This window comes from Mirounga leonina, unplaced genomic scaffold, assembly GCF_011800145.1.
Source record: "Mirounga leonina isolate KUSES-001 unplaced genomic scaffold, KU_Mleo_1.0 Mir_171, whole genome shotgun sequence".
NCBI classification, from domain to species: Eukaryota; Metazoa; Chordata; class Mammalia; order Carnivora; family Phocidae; genus Mirounga; species Mirounga leonina.
The window spans coordinates 8,039,206-8,054,966 of NW_023270436.1; the positions used below are offsets into that span (position 1 = coordinate 8,039,206).

Genomic DNA, 15,761 nt, shown 5'->3' on the forward strand with positions numbered 1-15,761 from the left:
TATGTAATAAGTGACCAATCTGGGATCCAGGTCTTTCTCACATATTCCTATTGACCTTGAGCAAATCACTTCTCCATCTATAAAATGGGAGTGATTGCTCTTCACTGTCATTATGAAGAACACACGAACTAATGGATGTCAAAGCTTCCAAGAAACTGGAAGGGCTCAGTCAACATATAACATCTGGCATCTGGAAGTCATCATTCCTATGGGCCTCATGTTACTACATGTGTGAAAGACAGTATAGTGGAGTGGTTAAGGGCATGGGCTCTAGAATTTGGTTGTTTGAGTGCATCTCCTGGCTTCTTCATCTTACCAAATGGGTAACCTTGGGCAGCTTCCGTAACCTCTTTGTGCTCAGCTGTAAAATGTGACTGTTATCACTGTATACTTCCTAGAATTATAATTGTACAGATTGAGTTAATACCTGAAAAGTGCTTAGAATAGCACGAGCACATGCTGAGTGCTCAGTGTTAAGCTCTTGATATTTTTATATTTTTGTCAGTCATTTGAATGAAGAATTTGAAAGCTAAGAATATAGTTTACAGCTTAAAACTTGAAATTAGTATTTCCTAAACTGGGTGCAATTCAGTAGAAATAAATATGAAATAGTTTTTGTTTATGGATACATAATTTACACAGACTCAGAATGGGATAACACTAATGATAATCATTTTGGCTGCTATTCGCTGAGCAGTTACTGTGTGCTCAATCTTTAAAAACATATCCTTGATGATGGTTGCACAATGATGTGAATATACTTAATGCCACAGAGCTGTACACTTAAAAATGGTTAAAAGGACAAATTTTATACTATGTGTGTTTAACCACAATAAAACATGCATGCAGTATATCCTAATTCATCCTCTCAAAAAAACCTGTGAGGTAAATATTATCTCCATTTTGTGATTGGGGAAATAGGCTTAGAGAAATTTAAGTAACTTGCCTAAAGTCACAGTTAGTGAGTTGCAGAGTAAGGATTTGAACTCAGGTCTGACAGTCACTAACTGTTAGCTTGCTAGAATATGTGCTGCCGAAGCGAGCACACTGTTAGCTTGCTAGAAACTACGACAGCCATTTGGATGTAAACCTTCGTTCCTTGATTATCCCTATGTGGTTGGTTGATAAATCTTTTCTTGGAAAAATTTAGGAATGTGACTGTGTTAATACTACACATTTAGTAATTTATATTCCTTTGTCATTTTCTTTTTAGAGGTCAGCTAGCAGTTTTTAAAGTTCGGTATTGAAGTATGCATTTTGATGCTTCCTACTGCTGTTAAAGTTAATATTCCAGATGTTACATTTCGTCTGAGAATTTAGCTCTTCTGTTTGCAGATGACAAGTGCTACAGGCATTTGTTCTTCATTAGACTTTTTCATTAGTATTCCCTGGATGTTTCTTATTAATAAAAGATGAAGTGTCTAAAAATGCTCCTCTTTTTCATTGTACTTTGGTTATCACTTGAACATTTTATTTTCATTGTATTGCCTTGCTTAATTATGGCAGTAGGCACAGGAATGTGTTTATCTCTTATTGTGCCAGACTTCTGACATGGGTAGGAATTTCTTGAACTGTTGAAATTATCTTCTCAGTGGTAGAGATTTTCTTATCAGTCTAGTCTATCTTGATTTCTTTCTCTTCACACCAGTATTTGGTAGGTGATAAGAAGGTTAAATTTAGACACTATAGTCTCTTAACATAACTAAAAATTGATGATAATGAATGTCTGTTTTTTTATATCTTGAGGTTTTTTATATTGGATTTTAGTATGTAATAACTAAGTATAGGGACGCCTGGGTGGCTCAGTCAGTTAAGCTACTGCCTTCGGCTCAGGTCATGATCTCAGGGTCCTGGGACTGAGCCCAGGATTGAGCCCCACATTGGGCTCCCTGCTCAGGGGGGAGCCTGCTTCTCCCTTTCCCTCTGCTGCTCCCCCTGCTTGTGCTCGCTCTCTCTCTGTGTCAAATTAATTAATTAATTAAAAAAAAACCCAAGTATAAATCTAGTTGAATTGATATTCTCAAAGAATTGTGAATGCTGTCATCTCTGAAAGCAGTTACCCAAAAATGCCATGGAGCTTTGTCCTTGATACCAACCTGTTTATTATTCTTATCAATAATTTAGATTAATTAGTAGTTAATGTTTATTATGCAGTTACAATGTGCCAGACATCATCCTAGGCTTATTATATACATTATCTCATTTATTTCATTGAACAACTCTAAGAGATAGCTATGATCATTATTCCTAGTTTTTACAGATATGGGAACTAAGGCACACAGAGGATATGTGGTAACTTACCCAAGATCACATGGCTAGTAAGTAGTAGTACCATGATTTGAATTGAGGTGGTCTCCCTCCAGAACCCTTAGTAATTTTCACATGACAGGAAGCTAGAAGGAATAGTCATTCTGAGAGAGATGATAGAATTAGGGTTCAAAGTCATTTTGGGAGGCAGGAGCTTTGTGCTAAAACAAACAAAATGCCATTAATAGGATTATGAATACAGTGTTGTAGAATTTGAGTTTTGTCTACCATCTCAACATACCACCCATGAGTAATGCAGCATTAGAAAACAAATTATTATACTCTATTAAGAAAAATGTAATATCCTATTTATGGTGAAATTATGCCTAGAATACTGTTTTACATTTTTGGCATATGTTTTAAGAAGGACATAGTCAAGGCAGAGTCCAGATGAAGGTAACCAAAATGGATAAAAAGTCTGGCAATTTTCATAGAAAGAATTGATTAGGTATTAACTGAGAACAAAAAAAAGGCATAATAGAATTACACTTAAATTTCAAAAGGATTATAGAAAGGATGGTGTGCATAAAAAGAGTTAACATACCAGGCCTGAAACTGCTATTCTTAGAAAATCTTATTTGCAAGATTGGCCCTTGGCTGGCATCTAGGAACTTGGAATTTAGAAAGATTCCCTCCACTCCCTGATAAGAATTGCTCACTGTGCCTAAACTGTATATACAAAGAATGTGGTTTATTTTGAACACCTGCTTTCCTTCTCAGAGCCTGAACTTTTGGTAAGGGCTAGACAGAGAGTATGCCTCCGTGACCAGACCAAATGCCTGCGTGCTGAGTCTCTAATGAACTTACCTTGTTGGCAGCATTTCACACATATTGTTATAACTCATTGCTGGAGGAATTAAGGGAGAAGACTCTTGGAAGCTTGCCCCTGGTTTCCTCTGGATTTCACCCCATGTTCCTTTTCCCTTTGCTAGTTTTGCTTTTATGTTTTCATTGTAATAAAGCATTGCCAAGAGTATGACTATATGCTGAGTTCTGTGTGTGAGTCCTCCTAGCAAATCATTGAACCTGGGGATGGTCTTGGGGACCCCGACACAGATGGATTAGTATTCTTCTTATTTGTTTGAGAGAAGGCAGAATTAGGACCAATGGTGAGAAAGAAATACTTGATTGGCTATAAGGGAAAATTTCTACAACTTAAGCTTTCTTCAGTAGTTAGGCAGGCTGCTTTGGTGAAGTAGAGTGCTCCACCATTTAAAATATTATGACAGGGTGCCTGGGTGGCTCAGTCGTTAAGCGGCTGCCTTCGGCTCAGGTCATGATCCCAGGGTCCTGGGATCAAGTCCCACCTCGGGCTCCCTGCTCAGCGGGAAGCCTGCTTCTCCCCCTCCCACTTTCCCTGCTTGTGTTCCTGCTCTCACTGTCTCTGTCTCTGTCAAAGAAATAAATAAAAATCTTTAAAAATAAATAAATAAATAAATAAATAAATAAATAAAATATTATGACAAGCTGGATGAGGGACATTTTATTTTTTTATTTTTTTATTTTTTTTTAAAGATTTTATTTATTTATTCATGAGAGAGAGAGAGAGAGAGGCAAAGGGAGAAGCAGACTTCCCGCAGAGCAGGGAGCCCAATGCGGGACTTGATCCCAGGACTCCGGGATCATGACCTGAGCCGAAGGCAGACGCTTAACCATCTGAGCCACCCAGGCGCCCCGAGGGACATTTTAGAAGTAATGTGTGCATTTAGTAGAAAAAAAGATTGGATTGGATCAATGTTTTGGATTTTTTTTAATCTTAAAAAATATGATTATACAAGTAATACCTGAATATGTTCTTGTGGTGTGAAAATCAAACAACACACATAAAGTCAAAGTCTTCCTTGACTACCTCCCACCCCCAATCCGAGTCCCTCAGTCCCTTTACCAGAGAGAAACCCCTGCTTCCAGTTTTGTGTATCCTTTCAGCCCTTTCTTTAAAGATAGTCATAGATAATACTGTTTTATGGGTTTTTAAAAATATAAATGGTTTTATACTGTGTGTATTGTACAACTTGCTTTTAATAAAATGTTTTGGAGATTTTTCCATGTCAGTAAATGAGGAGGTTAAGAGAATTCTATGGAAGTTAAAAGAATCAGCTCTGGAGCCAGAACACCTGTGTGCAGATCTGTGCTCTGCCACTTATCAGCCGAACTCCTCTGTGCCTCAGTTTCCTTGTCTATAAAGTGGTGTACTTGCTGTGGAAAACAGTATGACAATTCTTCAAAAGCCAAACACAGAATTAGCATATGACCCAAAAATTCCCCTCCTAAGTTAGAATCCTCATGTGGTTTTCTCTTAGGACTTTCTAAATGCAAATTATTGCAGTTATTCTAAGTTATGATAACTTGAATTATTTGGACAGGATTTTAAGTATTAAAATAAGTGACCTTAGTTTTCCTTAATTTGGAGTGCTTTTAAAATGTTTGCATAGGGGCGCCTGCCTGGGTGGCTCAGTTGGTTAAGCGACTGCCTTCGGCTCAGGTCATGATCCTGGAGTCCCGGGATCGAGTCCCGCGTCGGGCTCCCTGCTCAGCGGGGAGTCTGCTTCTCTCTCTCCCACTCCCCGTTTGTGTTCCCTCTCTCGCTGTGTCTTTCTCTGTCAAATAAATAAATAAAATCTTAAAAAAATAATAAATAAAATAAAAAATAAAATGTTTGCATAGAATTATCTAACTTTATGCAGGATTCAGTATAAGAAGGGACATAAAAACAGTATTATAGCAAAGTGTAAGTTAATGGTCATACATTTGACTCTGAGTTGTTATAAAAGATTGCTGTAGTCAGTATGATGTTTTTAAGGTAATGTAATAAACTTAATTAAGGAGCATGTCTTCCAGAATAATACCCCTGTTATTTTTCCCCAGCTCATACTCCATGACCCTGAAATGTACTCCCATAGTACTCTGTTCCTGTGTGTTGTACCATACAACACCTTAAGAACACTTGTTCAGGGCGCTTGGGTGGCTCAGTTGGTTAAGCGACTGCCTTCGGCTCAGGTCATGATCCTGGAGTCCCTGGATCGAGTCCCGCATCGGGCTCCCTGCTCGGCAGGGAGCCTGCTTCTCCCTCTGACCCTCCCCCCTCTCATGTGCTCTCTCTCTCTCTCATTCTGTCTCAAATAAATAAATAAAATCTTAAAAAATAATAAAAAAATAAAAATAAAAAAATAAAATAAAAAAAGAACACTTGTTCAGTTTCTGCTTCCCCTAAGAAAGCAGTAAGCTCCACGGTGGCAGGGGCTTATCTCTTGTTCACCATCATTTACTTAATACCTGGCATGTAACAGGCACTTAGTAAATGTGTGGAAATCTGAAAGTATATAATGTAATCTAGATATGTGTATGTTTTTCATCAGAAAAGTGATAATATTAAAAATGTCTTGGCACTTCTTTGTAGGCTTCAGTTGATAGGAAAAATTACTTATATTAACTCTTTGTCTTAACCGTAGTTGTGTATTTCATTGTACAAAGTTTTTTTTATTTTTTTATTTTTTTAAAGCTTTTATTTATTTGTTAGAGAGAGGGAGAGAGAGAGAGTGTGTGTGTGGCAGGCAGTGGGAAAAGCCGGCTCCCCACTGAGCAAGGAGCCCGATTTGGGACTCAATCCCAGGACCCTGGGATCATGACCTGAGCTGAAGGCAGACGCGTAACAGACTGAGCCACCCAGGCATCCCAGATAAAGTTATTTTTAGATACCTAACCACAAACCTAAATTTGCCATTTAAACTGTTAGCCTCCGTTAATTCTTTGGTAAGTACAAATTTTGCTATTTCATAGGTGGCAATCTGAGTGTGATGACTCTCCTCTTAATGGAAGAGCAAAGAAGAGAGTCTGTGCCTCTTGTAGTAAGTCCCACATAGCTACTGATCTTTCCCATCTTAGTCATTTTGATATCTCTGAATCTCTCCTTTAACTATTTGAAAAAGCAAACAAAAAAAGCAGCCCTGATTATGCAATGCTGGTACCCTTCCTAGAGCTGTCATTCAAATGAATGCATGCCTTTTGGTTCTGAACTTTTTTTTTTTTAAGATTTATTTATTTATTTATTTTAGAGGGCCCAGGGGAGGGGCAGAGGGAGAAAATCTCAAGCAGACTCCCTGCCGAGGGTGGAGCCGGATGCGGGGCTCGATCCCATCACCCATGAGATCACGACCTGATCTGAAACCAAAATCAGTCACTCAACTGACTGAGCCACCCAGGCGCCCCAGGGTCTGAACTTTTTTATAGTAACAAATGAACCTCTGGTTAAGGTTCTGTTGGCACTTCATGCATTGAAAGGTCACTCCTGGTTAATGCTGTATGAGTATAGAGTCCATTATGTTTTGTTCCCTAACCATTACAAGAAGCTCACCTGTTTTGCAGTTATGACTGCTTTAAAAATGTGCTTCGTCAAATAATGTTTATAAGAAGTTTTAGAAAGATCCCACCAATTCATTCTACAGCTACCGATAGAAATCCTAGAGCTAAATTGCAAAGATTATGAAATCTTCTTTAAATACTTCAAAGAGAAGCACAGTAAAGATAAGGGAATCCTGGCAAGGTTTGCTGCAGCTGTCAGGTCCCGAAAAATTAGGAATCAAATTTTGACACTTGTAATTGAATCATCCACCCTTCTAAGTGAGCCCAGGCAAACCTGTGATATTTTTAGAACCTTTCAAGTCACATTACACCCTTTAGAGTTCATAGCAGGACCCGAGGCCCCTAAAATTTCCCAAGAGATAGAACAAAACAAAATCAAATAAGTCTGGCTCAATTCACTGTAATGGAAGTAGTATATTATGCATGCAATCTAGCTAGCCACAGTTGCAGCCCAAAATTTGAAAACTTTTCATAGCAAAATGTTTTGAGAGTTAACTGCTTGGACAGCAGTTGAAAAATCCATTATGTCTAATGTAGTAACAGCTGTGTGGTGGTGATTTGATTTATAATAGAAGCTTAGAGACCTTGATGGCATGATTAACTGTGTTTCACAGATGGATGTTCCTGTGCCACAAGTTTCATTTAAGTCTCATTTAAGACCTATGATAAGCATATAATACGCAAGTTTCATTTAAGACATATAATAAAACATATAATAAGCAGTATATATGCTGGTATATATCCTCTCTCAAAAGAATTAGCAATTAACTATCCACTACCATTTATGGGTAATTACATTGCTTATGCTTTCTAATTTATTTTTTAATTTTTTTTAAAGATCTATTTATTTATTTGAGAGAGATTGCAAGTGAGCACAGGGGGGAGGGCAGAGGGAGAGAGAATCTCAAGCAGACTCCACGCTGAGTGTGGAGCCCGGTGGTGGGGGGGGTGACCCCAGGACCCTGAGATCATGACCTGAGCCGAAATCAAGAGTCGGACACTTAACCGACTAAACCACCCAGGCGCCCCCAAATTTTCTAATTTAAAGCTAAAAACCTAATACTAACAGGTTGCAAAAGTTTAGAATTGTATTTGTATGTGTGTCTGTGTTGGCACTAGTTATGATGGGTGATTTGAAGACTATCATTTTAACAGAAAACAAAGATTGCTTTGAAACTTTTTCTTGCCTTAAAACAAATATCTGAGACCAGACTTCAGGGAGTCCAAATGATTTATTCAGCATAACATGAAAAGACAGTCTCTTCGGGTTTTCTACAAGTCTGAATTCAGACAAAATAGAAGACACTGACAAATGGGTGAAAAATTCATGATCATTGGTCATATTCATGCTACTCTTGAACAGTTGGTGTTACCTCATGTGACACCTAACTCTCTTGGGTCTTTTTCTGTAGTTTTCCATGCTTAAAAATCATTTGATGAAGTAACTGACAAAGATGTGATTTAATTAAGAAATGGAAAATAGCATGCATATTGGACTAACAGGATTTGAGGACAAAAGTACTCATTCTAGTCCAGTTTTTCCAACTTGCTGAAATTTGGTGAGTTGTATTAATTTCTCTATAGGTTTCCTTTTCTGTAAAAGGGAAATAGTGCTTTTTCAAAAAAATAGATTTTTGTGGTTCTTGACAATATGAAGTATTTATTATATGGTTGTCTTGTAAGGTCCTCGCAGCTAATTACTGTGAAAATAGTTTTCATGCCAGATACTGAGGTAGAAAATTTGCAGCAGGAGCAGAGAGATGCTTGTTTCTGCATAAATATCCAGATTGATACCTGGAATCTAATAATGCTTTTGAGTTCCAGATAAGCTTGAAAAGCATTTGTAAATGGTTATATACTTAAGGAAATAAGCTGCTTTGTCCATTTAAAAAGCTAGCCCAGATTTTGATCATTACTATTAAAGGTTCTAAGACATATTAAATGGTAAAAAGAGAAATAACATCTGGCAAATTCCATTTTGATCACAAAGGAATCTGTAAAATTAGTCCTGAAGCTAGAAGCTAGCTAGCTCTATAAAGCTTTAATCTTATTGATCTCAGCATTTAAAATGATGGCTGTTCTTCATAAATGACAAATTTAGGTAACAAATGTATATTGGTCCAAATGATTAGTAATAGCTGCTATAATGGACCTTCCTGCACAGTGGCAAGCTTTCTAGTTCACTTTAATGACAAATTTGCTTTATTAACCTGCTATAGTGAACTATAGAAAGCTTTTCCTTAATGTTCCAAGAATCTGTTGCTTATCTCCTATGCCAGAGTTCCTTTAAAGATTATTTTAAAAATATTTTTAAATTAAGTATTTAAAAAATAAATCCCAAAAAATTCACTCATAACTCTATCCGCCCAATACAACAGCTATTTTTATTTCTTAATTCTCTCCCAATCTTGGCTTATAAATATATATATATATATTCAAAATCTTTACATAGTTGTACTGAGAGTATATAGATTTGTCATTGCTTGCAGTAGTAATTATTCTGTTTTTTTTAAGATTTTTTAAAAATTTATTTATATGAGAGAGAGAGAGAAACAGCATGAGAGGGGAGAGGATCAGAGGAAGAAGCAGGCTCCCCGCTGAGCCGGGAGCCCGATGTGGGACTCGATTCCAGGACTCCAGGATCACGACCTGAGCTGAAGGCAGTCGCTTAACCAACTGAGTCACCCCGGTGCACTAATTATTCTATTTTAGTTCTAAAGAGCATCCATCACACCTAGATTTTTACTTTTCTGCTTAATTACTTGACGTTTCTTTATTTCTTTACTATTTAGAAGAAACAGTTATCATCTCTTATTTTCTAGGTACTCCTTAACTACATTCAAACAGAGTGATAGACATTATTAATCATTATCCATTATTCAATTTTTATAGAATTTTGGTATATTTTATAGATTTTATTTAAAAACTACCTAGTTTTATTTTAGACAAATAATCATTCATTTTATAATGGTAACATTGTATGTTTTGATTCTCAGAGGTTCTAAAAAACCCTTTACACGGTAATAAAGTATTTTCAAGAATTGGCTACCATATGGTGACAATTATGGTTATTAATAATTGCAAATGTTTAGGTCAGGAATTTGCTTTATTAAACCATTGTGGCATAATTAATTATAACAATGATAGCTCCTATTTATTGAATGCTACACTAGGCATTGTGCTAATTGCCTTACATACATTTTCATATCACTCTGAGATAAGTATTGTTACCTCCTTTTTTTTTAATTTCAATTGAATTGATATATAAAGACAAAACAGTAATTGCCTAAGGTCACTTTAAGTGGTGGAGCCAGGATTTGAAATTACATTTCTCTGACTCTAAAGCCTATGATCTTAACACCTCTCTGAACTGCTTCTGTGACCTTGTTGTACTGCTCCTAGGACCTTAATGATTAAGTCCTAAATGAAATTATTTGTGACTTTTTGCTCATATAAATTGTTACAACATGGAATTATGAGTGAATTTAATTTTTAATACTCAAAGTCTATTCAAAATAAAATCTGTCAGCTGTTAGGTTTTTGTTGGTGATGGGCTTTCTTTGAGGTGGGTTGTACTTTTAATTTAATTATACTTTTTTTAGATTGATACAAATATGTAGTTTAAAATAGTACTACAAAGCTTATAATGAAAATAATGATCCCCTTTCACATTCCCAAGTCATGCTTCCTTGAGGCAATCTCTCTTAATGCCTTTGGTTGTTTCTTGTAGTATTTACTTCTACATTTCTAAATAGCATGTTTGTGCTGAAACTTAAAATTTTTTTTCCATTTTGGATATACTACCATAGGAGATGAGGATTTAGCCTACACTTCTCATTCCCTGTCTACCCCCATACCCCATCCTTCCATTCATTAGAGCCTCCCTATGATAATTTTTTTTTAAAGATTTTATTTATTTATTTGACAGAGAGAGACACAGCGAGAGAGGGAACACAAGCAGGGGGAGTGGGAGAGGGAGAAGCAGGCTTCCTGAGGAGCAGGGAGCCTGATGCGGGGCTCGATCCCAGGACCCTGGGATCTTGACCTGAGCTGAAGGCAGACACTTAACGACTGAGCCACCCAGGCACCCTCATTATGGTAATTGTAGAAACACAGTTTACAGCTGAGCCACGTAGTATACTATGATTACATATCCTTGTAGTCTTGTACACTTGTACACTTAAAAAAAATTAATACTGACCTATTTTTTTTTGTTTTTGTTTGGTTAGTTTTTTCATGTACCTATCACCCACTCAGCTCCAGACCTTCTGATAGAACTGTACAATTTATCTTAATATGGCATATGTCCATACACAGTAATCTATTAATTATATTTTGTAAACCTTAGGTGTATTCTTTTTGGAGTCCCTCTCATTCTTCTGTTCCAGTTGGAAGATTTATATCTAGACTTGCTGTGAACCATAGGCTTGCTGTAAACTGTAATCTGGGGCTTCATAGTCATCATCCTGAAAATTCTTTAACCATTTTCCTGTTTTGGATCCCCTGCTTTCCACATCCCAAGTCTTCTCTTTCTTGGTTTATTTCCTTGTTGTAATAGAGAATGTTCCTGAAAAAGAGGGACTTGGAAGGTACATTTTTGAGAATCTTGCTTGTCTGAAACTGTCTTTATTCCATCTGTGTTTATTCCATCTTGTCTTTACTCCATTCCATACATGATTGATAGTTTGATGGAATGGTGAATTCTGGTTGAAAATCTTTTTCCCTGAAAATTTTGAAGACATTGTTCTGTTGTCTTCTAGTGTTCAGTGTTGCTGTTTGAGGCAGTTTTAATTCCCATTCCTTTGATATGATCTTTTATTGTTACTATTCTTGTTATTTTACCTCTTCTTGAAACTTTTGGGATTTTCTCTTTACCTCTGATTTTCTAAATTTTTAAGGTTATGGGCTTAAATAATCTTTTCTTCTTTCATTGAGCTGGGAATTCTATTGGTCCTTTCAATTTAGAATCTTATATCCTTCAGTTCTGGGAGATTTTCTTGTATTATTTCTTTCTTTCTTTTTTTTTTAAAGATTTTATTTATTTATTTGACGGAGAGAGACACAGTGAGAGCAGGAACACAAGCGGGGGGAGTGGGAGAGGGAGAAGCAGGCTTCCCGCGGAGCAGGGAGCCCAATGCGGGGCTCGATCCCAGGACCCTGGGATCATGACCTGAGCCGAAGGCAGACGCTTAATGACTGAGCCACCCAGGCGCCCTTCTTGTTATTATTTCTACTCTTTATAAAAAATTCTGGGAGTGCCTGGGTGGCTCAGTCGGTTAGGCATCTGCCTTCGGTTCAGGTCATGATCCCAGGGTCCTGGGATCGAGCTCTGTGTCTTGCTCTCTGCTCAGTGGGGAGCCTACTTCTCCCTCTCCCTCTGCCTGCTGCTCCCCCTGCTTTTGCACTCTGTCTTTTTCTCTCTGTCAAATAAATAAATAAAATCTTTTTTTTTTTTAATTCTCTTCTTCTGGAACTCATTGGTTAGATTTGGGACCTTCTATATTGATTCTTTAATGTTTATTTACTTTTCAAAATGGTTCATTTTTAAAAATGTGTTAAGTAAAGGTAGGTGACAATGTGTTTATGTGTGTGTGTGTGTGTGTATCATATGTGAAGAGTAAAGAACAATGAGATCATGAACATATACTTAGCACTCAGCTTAAAAAAAGAAACTTTGAGGTTCTCTGTGTGCCTCTCCTTCATCCTATTTGATTTCCACCCCTCTAAGAGGTAAAACCACCATCTCAAGTTAGGTATTTGTCATTTTCTGACTCTTATTTGCTGTTTGACCACACATTTGTGTCCCTGAACTATATTGTTTAGTTTTCCTAAGCAATACTAATGGAAGCATACTCTGTATATTCTGTAACTTGCTTGTTTTGCTGTACATTATTTCTTGAACTTAAAATTGTTTACTTTCACTGTATATATGTAGTTGAATATACAACAATTTGTTGTGGCTTGTTTTCCAGTTTTTTGCTATTGCAGTGTTTCTGTCAACATTCTTATGTATGTGATTATGAACAGAATTTCTCCAGAGCAGTGTTTAACTTTTTTCACAATATGACACTTAAAAAAAATTGATCATTGTTTAGCATACTGAGGTAAAAGGACAAGGCTGCATACAGCTGAGGGTGACTGGCTTGGGAGTTCTTTATAGTATCTTGCCCAACTGCTGCAGAGTCTCAGTGGATTACTATCTTGGCATACACTTAATATTTGTGCCACGTGAGTGCACTGGAGCATACTGCATTTACGAAGCTCTACTCTGGAGCAGTTCTATTCAAAGAGTTGTCTGAAGTCCTCTTTTAGCCCATAAACTGTTAGTTACTAATCCATGACCATATAAGTTGAACAGAAGCATTTAGAAACATTTATAGTAACGTGATGTTTCCTAAATATTTTTATTGTTTTATTTAAGTATCTACAAATGATTAGAAATTTTTAAAACTGCTCCATCACCATAGGTAAGTTTGAGAAGCCCTGCTATTTATTGGAGTGGAGTTGGTGGGGCATAGGCTGAACACAGTGTCAACTGAAGTAGATATGAAGTGTTTTCCAAACTGTTGTTCTAAATTATAAATCCTCCATTTCCTGTGGTATACAGGTATTCCACTTCTTCCATATCTTCACCAACACTTAGTGTTGAAGGACTTCTTTTTGCTAATTGGGTGGATGTTAAAATAGTATCTTACTGTGGTTTTAGTTTGTATTACTGGTTACTAATGAGGTTGAGCATCCTTTAATATGTTTATTGGTCATCTTGGATTTCTCTTCTGCAAAGTGACTATTCAAGTATTTTATCCATTTTTCTGTTGGATTATTTATCTTTCATTTATTAATTTATAGGTTTAATTTATATATGTTGGATACAAATCCTTTGTTGGTTTAATGTGTTACAAATATGCTCTCCCAATTTGTGATTTATATTCCTAATCTCTTAATATATACTTTGATGAACAAAAGTTCTTGATTTTAGACAAGTTAAGTTTATTGATCATCTATTTTCAGTTTGTGCTTTTTGCGTCTTGTTTAATAAATCCTTTCCTATCTCAAAGGTATGATGATATTTTCTTATATCCTAAAAGATGTTTATCTTTCACATTTAAGTCTGTAATCCAGTTGGAACTGATTTTTATATGTTATGAAGTAAGGGGTCCATTAATTGAAATTGTGTTCTTTTCCTTCAAGTTTGCCACAGCAGCAGTCTACATAAACAAAATCCCTTTGAGAGCTTTAATAATTTTAAAACTACATAAAGCTTTCCTGAGACCAAAAAGTTTGAGAATCACTGTTACAGATCCACAGGAAAAATTAAAAGCTCCAATAAAAAAATGGGCCAAAGACAGGCAAATCATTTAAAAAAATTCCCCCAGATGAATAATGAACATGACCAAAAAAGTGAATTTCCTTAATAAAAAAATGCAAATAAAAAGTAAAATACTATTTTAATTATCAAGTTGACAATTATTAAAGGCACTATAAATAGCCTTTGAAGGGCAGTTTGACAAAATATATCAAAACCTTATTTCCTTCTGACCATTTCTGGAAGTATGTCCTATAGAAATTGTTAAGAATGTTTCTGAAGTTTTAGCTTCAATATATTCATCATGGTTTTTTGTAACAACTTGAAAATTCAGAAATAACCTAAAATCCAAATGATAGTGAGAAGAAACTTCCAATGGAGGAAAAACATTGATAATGTGTTTTCTGTCCTCTAATTTCATCCAGCGTAGTGGATCCCTTAGACTGCTTTGATGGCCACCTGTTGCTTAATCGTACGTAACTATCATTAATCTGGCCCTGACTACCCTTCCCTTAGGTAGTTTGTCCTGTGAATGTCAAATAATAACCAATTAGCATAGAGCATATTGAGTAATTGGTGGGTTTGTTCTTCTACCAAAAATATTGATCGCTTTTAGCTTTTAAAAATAATTCTGGAGCACAGCATGATAAAGAAGGGAAAAATTGGCCTAGATAATACAGAAGATAGCAGATGAACAGGGTTGATTTCATTTTGGGCACTTTGCCCAGGACACTTTTAATAGAACATATAGTTACTCTAGGGATTCTGAGTCTGTGGTTATGTCAGGCTTACACATTTATTCTTTAAAAGGAAAAATTGCAAGTTATTGGACTCTGGATACATTGGTATGACTTAAATTTTTAAACCATTCCTATAATCCAGCCATTGATAATTTGCTGTGTGTGGGCTGGATTCCTTACTATTAAAACTAACTTAATCATGGAGAGAAAAATATTTTGAACTTCCTTCTTCTAAAACACAGTGGGTTCTTCATTTCTTTCAAAGTTTAAGTCAAGTTTTAAAAGATGTCTAATCTAGGAATTAGATGGTTATTTTTATGTGAAGAATTTTTTTTTTAAAGATTTTATTTATTTATTTGAGAGAGAGAGAGAATGAGAGACAGAGAGCATGAGAGGGAGGAGGGTCAGAGGGAGAAGCAGACTCCCCGCCGAGCAGGGAGCCCGCTGCGGGACTCGATCCCGGGACTCCAGGATCATGACCTGAGCCGAAGGCAGTCGCTTAACCGACTGAGCCACCCAGGCGCCCCTATGTGAAGAATTTTTAATCTCACTATTGTTGCGTACTGAAAAATCAATCCATTTGAAAATTGATTGGATTTCCAAATAAGGAAAAAAATCACCTAAATTTTAGAAATGCTGTGCTTCCTATTTAACTACCTTACAATTTAGAATTATTGCCCTTATGTTTAGCCTTAAAAATTAGGAGGAAAAATGGCAACATGGTAGTAGAACTTGCATTGGAATAGTGGCTTCAAGTGAGTTTTTCCTTTTTCTGTTTCCCAAAATTTCAGTAATACGTTAATTACTAGTATTATTTAGAGGGGGGAGGGGTAGTGAGAGAGAGAATATTAAGCAGGCTCGGGCGCCTGGGTGGCTCAGTTGGTTAAGCGACTGCCTTCAGCTCAGGTCATGATCCTGGAGTCCCGGGATCGAGTCCCGCATCGGGCTCCCTGCTCTGCAGGAGGCCTGCTTCTCCCTCTGCCTCTCTCTCTCTGTCTCTGTCTCTGTCTGTCATGAATAAATAAATAAAATCTTAAAAAAAAAAAAAA

General features: G+C 36.6%; 1 protein-coding gene across 7 annotated transcripts in view; it reads left to right on the forward strand.

The window, feature by feature from the left end:
* The window catches only part of IFT81 (intraflagellar transport 81), a 181,884-nt gene that overhangs the window by 129,383 nt on the left and 36,740 nt on the right, over positions 1-15,761 (forward strand). The window contains exon 14 of one of the 7 annotated variants that reach the window (XR_004681410.1): positions 8,079-8,225. The exons of the other annotated variants lie outside the window; for them this stretch is intronic. The gene's annotated coding sequence lies outside the window, so the exon portion shown is untranslated. The remainder of the gene's footprint in view (positions 1-8,078; positions 8,226-15,761) is intronic. 7 annotated transcript variants of the gene reach the window in all.